The following is a 12736-nucleotide window of genomic DNA, read 5'->3' as shown; positions in this document are numbered from 1 at the left end:
TATTAACGGATTTTCATTTTCCTTACGTTAAGCACTTAAATATAATTTTATACAGTATAAGGTTACAAACTAATGTTTAGTACGTGTAACGAAGAAAGAAATGAATAAGAAAACATAAGACACATTATCACAACCTAAAATTAATTTTCTTCAGAATGTCTCTGCGACAGAGTTTCAAAATGAGGAATTATGTCACTTACTGCAAGTCGTAGTTGATCATGAAAGTGTTTGTCTGTTAGTCGTGATCTAAATTTAGTTTTTACTATTCCCATTGTTGAAAATAATTTTTCACAAACGTAACTTGTAACGAATATGGCTTCAACAGAGCAAGCGAAAGAACGAAGCTTCGGATATATTTTATTTTTTGGCAAAGATTTGAAAAGTACAAAGATTTCACCCAAAAATAACAAAATAACTTCAAAAAAACCTTTAACTACTTTAACTAAAACGATTCACTCATACAACATTTGTCAAGTCCTTACATCTAGCTTTCATTTAACATGACATTGTAAATCTGTGAGTATAAATTGAAGATCTAACCGCATTATTCATACATCTGCTGAAAAAGGATCGACGTACAGAGATAATAATAATAATAATAATAATAATAATAATAATAATAATAATAATAATAATAATAATAACAACAACACATAACCTTTTAATGTTTCATGAGTGACATATAATGCTGTTTTATGTTATACAACCGTTTTCCTCGTAATAATTGTGAACAAATCATACATTTTATATTCTCATATATTGGCAGCAAAAAATGGTCCTCCCATCCTACTTGCAACTTTAGTTTTTGTAGAGGTACATGGCTTCGAGAGAGATATTGTGACGATACGCCATTCACAGGTCAGAGACAAATACAAATGGAACGGAGTAGACTCCAGTGAATGAGAGGGTGGGAATTGGGGGAGGTAGGAAGCAAGAGAAATACATAGCTATCATTGCAAGCCACAATGTGCTCTTGAGACATATTTTCGCCATGGCTGGCGTAGAGAGACACAGTTATACTGATAGATATAAAAAAACAGGTATACAGGGTGTAAGGGATGTAAGTACCTTATTTTAACTGATGATTATTCATGTCATAAGGAAGAAAAAACATCCTTCCCTACAATTTTTTCTAATTGTAATATTTAACTAATTATTAAAGTTCACAATAATAGACGTTTTGAAACATTGCTGGATGGGGAGGAGGGAGTTTAGACTACACAGTACAGCTCAAACAGGGAGGAGGGGGTTTAGAAGTACACAGTACAGCTCAAGCGAGTGCAGACATACCGGTACAAAACAGAATAATGCTCTGTTCTAATGCAGGAACGACCATGATAATACTGTTGTTTACATAAAACGAGCAGAAAATACAAACTTTCAATCTCATTAATAGAACATTATGGTAAATTTACATTATATGTAACAATATTGCTCCATTTTTAATTGTACGTCTAAAGCAGCGCCGGGCATGAGAGAGGTTCCGTATTGCCGGCCAGAGCTGCTCTCGCTCCGCAGGCTCTTCAATTCCAAGCCAGAGCAGAACGCTCACGCAGTGGCGGACTCACATTGCAACTATCTTCCCTGCATTAATATAACAAGAGCCACGGTTGTTCTATTCATTCTCTCAGTACATAATAGTTTATAAGGGTATTACATCAATCCACTGTACAGTACAGATTTTATAACACTCTTATTAATTTAATGAAATAAACTTCGCTCTACACACACACATAAACAAACGCACGCACACACAGACAAATCATTAGGCTTATTTACACAATCTTTATGTACACTGCTTTAACAATTATATAATGGTATTAATAATATAAACATGTGAAATAATGGTTTTCAAACAGTAACACAAGAAGAAAATTATTAATAAACATTCTCTTACACTTTTCTTTTGCATTAATAAACTATTGAAACAAAATCTTACTTCTATCGATCTGAAATCAATAAATTTTCTATTCAAACAAAACTATTTGAAACTATGTGGTTGTTTTCTGAGACTTATGAGGTCGTTTCATTTGCAGAAGCCGTTCAATGTTTGGAACAAATGAATTAGCCATGTTCAATCTCAAAATATAATTTAGATTTTGGTCTGACTTACTGCTTCTCAGGCATATGCAATTTCAAAGTTCGCCATCCTACTGCATTATCAACCACTGCAATGACAGCGAGTGACGTGCAGTATACAAACGTCACACCGCTCGGGAGAATTGCTCTTCAAAGTAAACAGCGCTCATTTCTCAGAATCACGTAATGTCCCCAGCCCTGGTTTCAAGAATAAATAATAATGGTTTTCTGCACAAAATCACAAAAACTTTTTTTGTAGTGCAACAGTTCAATCTGTTCCGCTTCCGTAAAAAGTAACATTTTTAAACAAATTTCTGGTTGTGTGATTGTCGAAAGGAGGTAAACTTCTAGTTTCTACGAGGCGCATCCAGAAAGTAAGTTTCCCTATTAAAAAAAAAACACACTTTCAGGAAAACATTTATTGGCAACAGGTACAGCAATGTTTCAGCTATTTTTCAACATAGCTACCATCAGAATTGAGACACTTGTCGTATCGTGGGATCAACTTTTGTATCCCTCTGTCGTAGAACTCTACCGCCTGTGAATGGAACCAGCGTGTGACAGACGTCTTCAGCTCTTCGTCGTTGCCAAAACGCTCATCGGAGGACAGGAATTTCTTGAGGTGCAAGAAAACGTGAAAATCGCTGGGAGCAAGATCAGGACTGTAGAGTGGATGATGAAACAACTCCCAGCCAAATTCCGTCAAAACAGCTGCTGTGCGCCGAGCCGTATGTGGACGAGCATTGTTATGGAGGAGCACAACACTTGCAGTAAGCATTCCACGCCTCTTGTTTTGAATGGCACGCCGCAATTTTCGCAATGTTTCACAGTAACGGTCAGCGTTCATTGTTTCACCTCTTGGAAGGAAGTCAATGAGCAGAATGCCCTTCCTGTCCCAGAACACCGTGCACATCACTTTCCGTACCGACAGCGTCTGTTTGAATTTCGTCCTGGCCGGAGATCCACTATGCCGCCAATGCATTGACTGCTGCTTAGTTTCCTCATCGCCCGTGACAATCATGTCGAGGAACTCGTCGCCGTCATCGTGATACCGTTGCAGAAATGTCAGTGCTGCTCCTAAACGTTGCACCTGACACACACTTTTTTGAACAGCAGGTGCTTAGTGACAATCTCATGCAACAAGGATCGCGATATCTGCGGAAAATGGCTGCTCAGCTCCGTAATCGTGAAGCGACGGTTCTCCATGATGTACTGCCTCAACAGCTCAACACGATCATCATTGATGAGGGACGGTCGCCCACTGCGCTCTTCATCATGGACACTTTGACGACCTTCGGAAAACTGCCTACACCAGCGACGAACCATCTGCTTACTCATGATGTTCGGCCCATAGACCTGACAGAGCTGCCGATGAATTTCAATTGGCGCAATGCTTTGTGCATTAAAGAACTTTATCACCGACCAAACCTCGCAGGCGGTAGGAGAAGGAATAAGAGCTTCCATTTCGGACCACTGCTGCCACGCTACTGGCACCAGGCGGGACCTGTCCGGCTAGCATATGATTGATACGTTATAGATCTGTTACGCGTGCGCAATTGACACGGCTAATTACGTTTACTTTCAAGGGGAAAAAATCGGGAAACTTACTTTCTGGATGCGCCTCGTAATAATCGTTGAGAAAATGCTACAAAGGGTCGCCGATTAGGTAACCTTCTTTGAGGAAAACGTTGACGGTACATCTTTCTTGCCTCGCTTGAATTACGACGACTTTCTCCATAAATTAATAACATATGATAGTCATAAACTGAGAATGACATTGTAAGTTGTTTATCGAATACCCTGTACTGAACTTCCATCCGCTCAGCAGTAAGGTATGGACAGGGAGCTTGAACTCAGCCGACTCGTACTTACGTCTGTGCAGAGTACTGCCTGCTGAACGTTGTCACGTCTCTCACGCCAGAATATTAAAAAATTTAAGCATGCAATTTTATTTAATTTTACGAAAACTTAATAGAACACACAAATATGTATTTAAACTAATATTAACTCTTTACTAGATATACCTACTGATGTAATTGTTTTCGTAATTTTACTAACGATATAAGCAGTATAACGCAAATAAAATAAGAAAAGAAATATTTTTTCTGGGAAAACTATCAAGTTTTGACCCTATTTTGTAATGGAAATTTTTTGAACCTGTAGACCGTACCCGACGACGGTGAAAAGAACGGCACTTATACCCCTTACACTCTGTATAATTTACATCCAACATGGCTAAGCTGAAGAATTTTCCATCTTAACCTCTTCTTTATTTATAACTTCCAAAAACTATCGTCGATTAAGGATAACAAAGCACTCTCGGTGAGTAATTGCGAATGGGTTCCGCTTTGAGACGAACATGCACGTACAACTCAGGTTAACGATTCCTCCTTCATGTCATAGTCCGCCAGATTCCAATTTAAAACGCATGCGCAACCACGAGGCCCACATACACACACGTGCAAACTTTGCTGTAATTAAACACAGGAAACATAACTCGTCGAGATGTGACGTCACGATAAGGTGATGGAATCCCAAACGAGGCTATCACAGAGATAATGTTCCAGATAGAGCCTGCTAATTAAAACATCTCGGCTGAATTATTCACGGCTTGAAAATAAGCGCCGGCCTTTACGACTTGCAGCCCTACTTCGAGCCCAAATTCTGGTTTTATAACTACCAGAGGAATTAGTGCTGCATAAAGTTACAAATAGACCCATATACAGCTCAGAGCAAGTGTAGCGATACTGCAAACGTGGCCTTCAGACTGAAAGATATGTAGTCTGCGTCTATGAAATTTTCTATTTTAAAACTATTTCTTTTTAACTTTGGGATGAATTTTGTACAGTATCATTACAGAGTTGATTTTTTTTTTATTTGAAGTACCAGTAGTATAATTTTATGAGCGAAGTGGCATTAAAATGGGTTTTTATACAACAATCGATTCGGAATTAAATTATGACTTTAAAGGTCGATTCACATTATACGGAACGTCAACGTCACATCACGGACCAGCAGCGTTACATCGAAACGTTGTACAACGCATTTTATATGGTAGCGTTCACATATACGGGCAACGTCACAGACCGTCAACGGCACGGACCGTCTGGGATTCTCTAGGACAGTGGTAGTCATCACTCGCTGAAATGTGAAAAGCGTAAGCGGAGCCGTCCCGTGTGCCCCGACGTGCAGCAGGAAGAGGTAGAGAGCATACCCGCTAGCAGCTACAAGTGCACTATGGTGCTCTGTGTTTTCCGCATGTAAGGGACGCTAGCCTCAGGGTGCACTACGCTGAGGACCGCTGCTCTAGGAGAATGTTTTGACGTGACGTGGACGGTTTGTTCTGCTAGACTCTAGCAGCACCGTTAAACATTAACATGTCGTACTCCTATGAGAGACAATCAATTGCACTGTAAATTTTAGGATTCATATATAAATGTCTAAGGAAAGCATAGAAAAAATTTGCAGTCACCACCTTTTGATTGTATCTAACCCTTAAATTGGCAAAACTTCATTTCTCGCACTAGTTTATTAAACCGTGTCGGACTGTAAAGAAAACAACTATCGTAATGTCCATATTGTACATAATATCATAGTATTGTGAAATTTTAATTTTCCCACTAATTTTTTTTCTATTCTATTAAAACTAGTGGCTTGTGCAGCAAATGCTGCTGCAAACTAAGTTCGTTAGACGTTCAAATAAAAATTTTTCAGATTTATTTTCAATGAAGAATACTTGTCTTTTTTATAGTTATTTGCTTCCACAATAATGAAACATACTCCCTTTGAATGGATTTTTTTAGGCCACATACTTTTTCTTGAACCTATCCAACTTCAGTTTTTTAGTTTCAACGTGAAAACGCAAGTATCAATGTCAGGACGATAGCAGTAGCTATTTCAGGTCATTGTGGATTGTAGGAAAAATAAAAAAAAAAAAAAATGTCAGGTTTGCTAAGCTTTCGAACAATAGCATTTTCGTATAGCTGATGCATGTAGAACTTGGAATGTAGAGCGTAAAATCATTTTATCCTACTAAGAGATCTTGCTGAAATGATCTGGAGACTACAAAATTTTCTAGGCCTCTTATTTTATCAGTAAGTAATACCTTTTGATCTTTCCTTAGCAACTGTAATTTTTGCGCTCTCTCGAGCCAATACTGAAGACAATGACACATATCAATATCTACACTACACCGCCATTAAGTATATGAAAAAGACCCAACCCCACTGGGTTAATAAGTATAAAAATATTTGATTTTTAATAACAATATTATTATTATTATTATTATCTTACTTAAGTTTTGTAGTTATATATAGCAGCCACTCAGTAAATTATAGAAATGAAGATCTAAATTAAGATATTCTTTACATTTACTTACATAACCACAAAAGTTTCACTTTAATGTCATCAATATAGCACCAATATTATGTACAATTAATGAAAAATAGATGCATCATGATATTAACTATAATAATATTTAATTTCTAATGGTAATAATGTCATCAAACCATCTCAAGTTTCGTATATTTGAATATCCAATACACAGCTGTACTCAGAAAATTATACACTGCAGAATCAGTTTTTAATAACAAATTGAATTGAGCTCTAAATATGTCGGCAATCCTGCAGGTCATGGCCTTCGTGTAATAGCCTATTGTTTATTGTAGTGTGTGTTTTGTTCTGAAATTCAATCAAGTCGGCCGTGATTCAATAAAATAGTTCTCAAAACTGACAACAGATGGATTTTGGAAAATAGGAAAATTATGTAGGAAAATTGACATTTCACTGAAAACTACTACTTTTCCGAAAAACTTTGGATGCCAGGCATGAAAATGAGGGGTCACTCATTAAAATCCGTTCAGCCGTTTTCCCGTAATTTCCATTACCAGTTCAAATTATATATATAGATTATAGCATACTAGTGGCTTGTGCAGCAAATGCTGCAAACTAAGTTCCTTAGACGTTCAAATAAAAATTTTTCAGATTTATTTTCAATGAAGAATAGCAGACATTTTGAAAGTTATTTGCTTCCATAATAATAAAACATACTCCCTCTGAATGACTTTTTATGCCTAATATTTTTTCTTGAACCTATTTACCTTCACTTTTTGAGTTTCAACGCGAAAACGCAAGTAACAATGTCAGAATGATCAGTGGGTTTTTCATGTGGGAGTAAAGCAATAGCTATTTCAGATCAATGTGGATTGTAGGTGAAAGTTAAAAAAAATATGGTTTGCTATGCTTTCGAACAATAGACATAGCATCTTGGTATAGCTGCTGCATGTTTCGTGAACTACCTTGAAATGTATCCTGCTAAGGGATCTTGCTGAAATGATCGAGAGACTACAAAATTTTGCAGGCCTCTTATTTTATCAATAATAACTTTTGGTCTTTCCTTATTAACTGTAATTTTTGCGCTCTCTCGAGCCAATACTAAAGAGAATGACTCATACAAATATCTACACCACACCGCCATTAAGTATATGAAAAAGACTCAACTCCACTTCATTAATAACTATAAAAATATTTTATTTTTAATAACAATATTATTATCTTATGTAAGTTTTACATATATACTATATTCTATGTAGCCGCTACTCAGTAAATTATAGAAATTAAGATTTAATTTAACATATTCTCTACATCTACTTACATATCCCTAAAACGTTTCACTTTCATATCATCAATATAACATTAATAATATGTATAATTAATGAAAAATAGTCACATCATGGCAATAACTATAATAATATTTCATTTCTAATGGTAATAATGTCATCAAACCACCTCAAGTTTTGTAGATTTTAATATCCAATACACAGTTGTACACAAAAAATTATGTACATACCGCAGAATCAGACCTGTAAATTATTTAAGCAAGTTTTGAAGATTTAATAACCAATTGAATTTGAGCTCTAATTATGTCAGCAAACCTGTAGCAGATTAAAATAGCAGCAATAACAGAAACAAAAAAGAAACTAAAAGGCACAACTGAAACAAAAAACTATATAATCATATATAATGGTGTTAATAAGCAGACAAGAGCACAGGCCGGAGTAATGATTTGGATTCATAAATCAATAAAAAACAAAATAAACAATTATACATATTGGAATGAAAGAATATTAGAAGTACAACTCCAGATAGGAAGAGGCAAACTAACTTTCTTTAGTCTTTATGCTCCAGAGGAAGGAAGAGTTGAAGAAACTGAATTGTTTTATGCCCAGTTGCAAGAAATTTTGAATAAAGTAAATAAAAATAATTACATATTATTAGCTGGAGATTTAAACGGTAGAATAGGCAACATCGAAATAAAAAATACCATAGGAAAATTTGGAGAACCTACCATAAACAATAATGGAGAAAAAGTAAGAGATTTTGTATTATACAATGAAATGAAAATCATGAATTCATTTTACAACCATAAGGATATTCATACGTATACATGGTCAGCACGTGGCTCAAAATCTATCATAGATTATTTTATAGCAAATAGAAAATTATCCGAATTGTTTTTAGATGTCAAGGTCTTCAGAGGAAGTGACATTGGATCAGATCATTACCTTGTATTAGCAAAAGTGAGATATACACCAAGATGGCTACATTTAACAAAGATAAATTCCCCCAAAAAAGAATTAATGCGTTACAAAATTAGATTAATCCATGACGACAGTGTACGCTGGCTTTATCAAAAAAGACTTGAACAAAAAATGTTAGAAATACCTGAAGATGAAGACATTCACAAAGAATGGGAAAATATTAAAACTCAAATATCACAGGCAGCCACGGAGAGCATCGGAAAATATAAGGCTTTCACACAAAAGAAAAAATTAAGATCATGGGATGATGAAATTAAGGAGATCATAAAAAATAAAAATATAGCTTATAGAAAATACCTTCAAACAAAATCCGTTAATGATGAAATAGATTATAAACATAAAAGGGCGATAGCTAACAGAGAAATTAGAAAACGATACAGGCAATCATGGAAAGAGTTTATATCTTTTTTAGAAACTGACATTTATAAAATGAAACCCAATACATATAAAATTTTAAAATACATGAACAGAGACATAAAGGAATCCGCCAAGATAAACCCTTGCCCCAAAATAGAAACATTCCTAGACTTTTACAAAAACTTATGGAACAATCCTATTTTTGATTCAAAATTCTGGGACACAAAAAACCCAGATGAACAATGCATTACCAAAGAAGAACTACAAGAAGGATTAAAGAAGACGAAAAATAGTAAATCGCCTGGAGAAGATAACCTAAATTCAGAATTGTATAAATATGCAGGAGATCTATTTCAAGAAAGATTATTAAGATTTCTAAACAGAATATATCTGACTGCCACTTTACCGGAAGAATGGAAAAATAGTGTAATTATTCCCATATATAAAACAGGAGATAAACAGAATGTTGAAAACTATAGAGGGATTAGTATCCTCAACACTTGTTATAAGATATTTAGTAGGATTTTAAATGAAAAATTAAAAAAAAAAAACATGCTGAAACTTTCCTTCTGGAGTGTCAAAATGGCTTTAGAAAAGGAAGATCATGTGTAGATCCATTATTTAGTATGAAACTATTGTTAGAAAAAAGAAGAGAATTGAATTTAGAAACCCATATAGCTTTTATTGATTTTGTGAAAGCTTTTGATAAAGTCCGAAGAGACCTTTTATTCGACATATTACAAGAAAAAAATATTCCAAATTTGCTATTGCAAAATATAATAGAAATCTACACAGACAGCAAAATAAGTGTCAAAATAAATAACTGTATATCCGAAAGAAAATTAGTTAATAATGGAGTTCGACAAGGCTGTCCACTATCACCAACTTTATTTAATATTTATATAAATGAAATTATTTTAAAATGGAACCAAATCTACACATCAGGAATCAAAATAACCAGTGCTCTAACATTAAATACCTTACTCTATGCCGATGATCAAGTCATAACTTCCAATTCAGAGGATAATTTACAAAGAGGATTGTATACATTAAATAAAATATTAAAAGATTTTGGGATGGAAATTTCAGCACAAAAATCAAAAGTAATGGCATTTTTAGGACAAGATCCAGTCAGAAGTAAGATAAAAAGACATGAACAGAATCAAAGCAACGGAAATGAAATTTTTGAGGAGGACAGCAGGATATACTCTTTTAGACCGAAAAAGGAATGAAGAAATTTTAGAACAATTAGAAGTAGAGTCAGTAGAAGAAAAAATCAGCAGATACAAATTCAATTGGCTAGATCATGTAAGAAGAATGTAAAATTCAAGAATCCTAAAAATTATGATGCAATATAAACCTAGAGGACATCGTCGACCAGGAAGACCTTTAAGAAGACTGCTAGATGGGGCCGAAACAGGTCTACAGAGGCCTAATTCGTGAAGGATGATGATGACCTGCAGGTCTTGGCCTTCGTGTAGTGGCCTATTGTTTATTGTAGTGTGTGTTTTGTTTTATTCTAAAATGTGCTAAAATGCAATTAGTTCTCAAAACTGACGACAGATGGATTTTGGAAAATAGGAAAATGATGTAGTAAAATTGACACTTCACTGAAAACTACTATTTTTCTTAAAAACGCTGGGTTCCAAGCTTCAAAATGAGGATTCATTTATTAAAATTCGTTCAGCCGTTTTTCAGTAATTTCCATTACCAGTTCAGATTATATATATATATATATATATATATATATATATATATAGCTAGCCTATTAACCTGTTGTATATTATAAGATACTTTGCGAATTTGAGGGCTAATGCAGTACAGTTCAAGATAACTACTTTTAAAATCAAAATTGAAATCTTATAAACTGAATTACATCTCTAATTAAATGACTGAGCTTATCTAAACTTTATTTTTTTGTTTTATTTACGTAATTGAAGTCAGTTTTTTAAATTTACATCCTTCAGTTGAGTTTCCAATTCTTAATATGTACTGCTACATTTGCTCACGAAATTCGTCGTGACACGAACCTGTAATTATAGAAAAATGTTGCCAATTTCAGTCCGAATCTTGTTCTTCGAATCTTGCATATTAATCAGTGCATAAGAAAATACTCCTTCTTTGAAATGTTCACATAAGAAATAAATCTGCAACTGTCAAATCGGGTGAACGCAAAGGTCACACAATGTCACCAAACCGGGAGATGATGCAACCAGGAGAGAACCTGCGCAAAGTACGAGTATACAGTCAGTACCGCGATGAGCAGCTGTCCCATACTGTATAAATCACATATTTTTCGGCTGGATGCTGTCGTTCTTCTTAAGTGATTTATTATCGTAGGACCTATGACATGATAATGTTTAACGGTGTGGCAAATAGATTCCTCGTCTGGTAGCTCGGCAACGAAAGAACAAAAATGGCGAACGATACTGCCTACCTAGACTTTATAGAGCCTTCACTTCCTAAAGTGTAAGCGTAGAGGAGGAGTCAAGCCGGGAATAACAGCGTCGCGACTATAAAAATATTGATAACCATGACCGCAACATGAAGTACGGTAAAACACTAAATGAATATATTTGTTATGCAGTATACGGCACTGAATAATTTTATCGTGCAATTCGGTATAATCTGAATTATTACATAAATTAGTTTTATTTATTTATTTTGTTTTTATGTTAAAATTAATTTGTTGTTTTTGTATATGTTGCGCACTTATCTGCCAAAATAGTAAATTAGTAATAATCATACAATAAAAATTATTCCAAATATCAAAACATAGACAATACTGAAATAAATAATAGCCTATACTCTGAAAATCAAGATAAGTCAATACAACATGCGAGGTGACGTAAGACTGATCTCGTACGACGGAACTTCTCGACAACAGATAACATTGTTATACTAGTTGGTGCGGCATTGTTAAATTACTCCTGGTAGGCTACTGCTCTTTAACGTGGCGCAAGCTCGGTCCAGTCTGGCGCCCCGACCGGAAATAATACTCGACAATAAATACCTTCTCCTCTGTTCTGAAAACCATAATACTTGCAGCACTAACCTCAACACTGAATATTCAGTATGTCAGACTATCATACGAAATAAACAAATACTTGGTTGCTGGGGAAACATGGACACCAGATGAGCGATAATTTCAGTATTGGTTGTTTTGCTGCTCATCTCGAGTTAACTGGATTTTGTAGGAGTGAAATCTCAAGTCAAAATGCAGATTTTTTTCCAAGACTTCTTAACACGTTAGAGCGTGCCGCCGTGTTCCTCGACTAGGACTGCGCCCTACCGCAACTCTTACCCGTTCGATGTTTCTGCAGTTCTTATTGTCTTCGTGCGAGGGTGAGGTTTGTTTAGAACACTTTCTCTTTCACGGCAGTTACTTATCCTCCTTTGCGTGGCTGGTCTTCGGATTCTCTCCGGAATACTCGATGAATCTCTATAATTGACTCCGACTTTATAAACTGTTCCACTACTGAATTGGTCAGCGTTCGATTTCAAACTAAATCGAACATCGTAAGGCAATTGTTGATACCTTCATTCTTTTTCGTAATGTCAATAATTATTGAATAATTGTATTAAAACTACTTCGCTTAAATTACCCCACCTTTTATGAAGAGCGACGCATATGACACGTGTTCGTGAACGGCAAGAAGAAATCAGGCGTAAGTATAGTGAAATCTTACACTATATTTGAA

The sequence above is a fragment of the Periplaneta americana genome, chromosome 12 (genome assembly GCF_040183065.1).
Source record: "Periplaneta americana isolate PAMFEO1 chromosome 12, P.americana_PAMFEO1_priV1, whole genome shotgun sequence".
NCBI classification, from domain to species: Eukaryota; Metazoa; Arthropoda; class Insecta; order Blattodea; family Blattidae; genus Periplaneta; species Periplaneta americana.
This window is presented reverse-complemented; position numbering follows the sequence as displayed.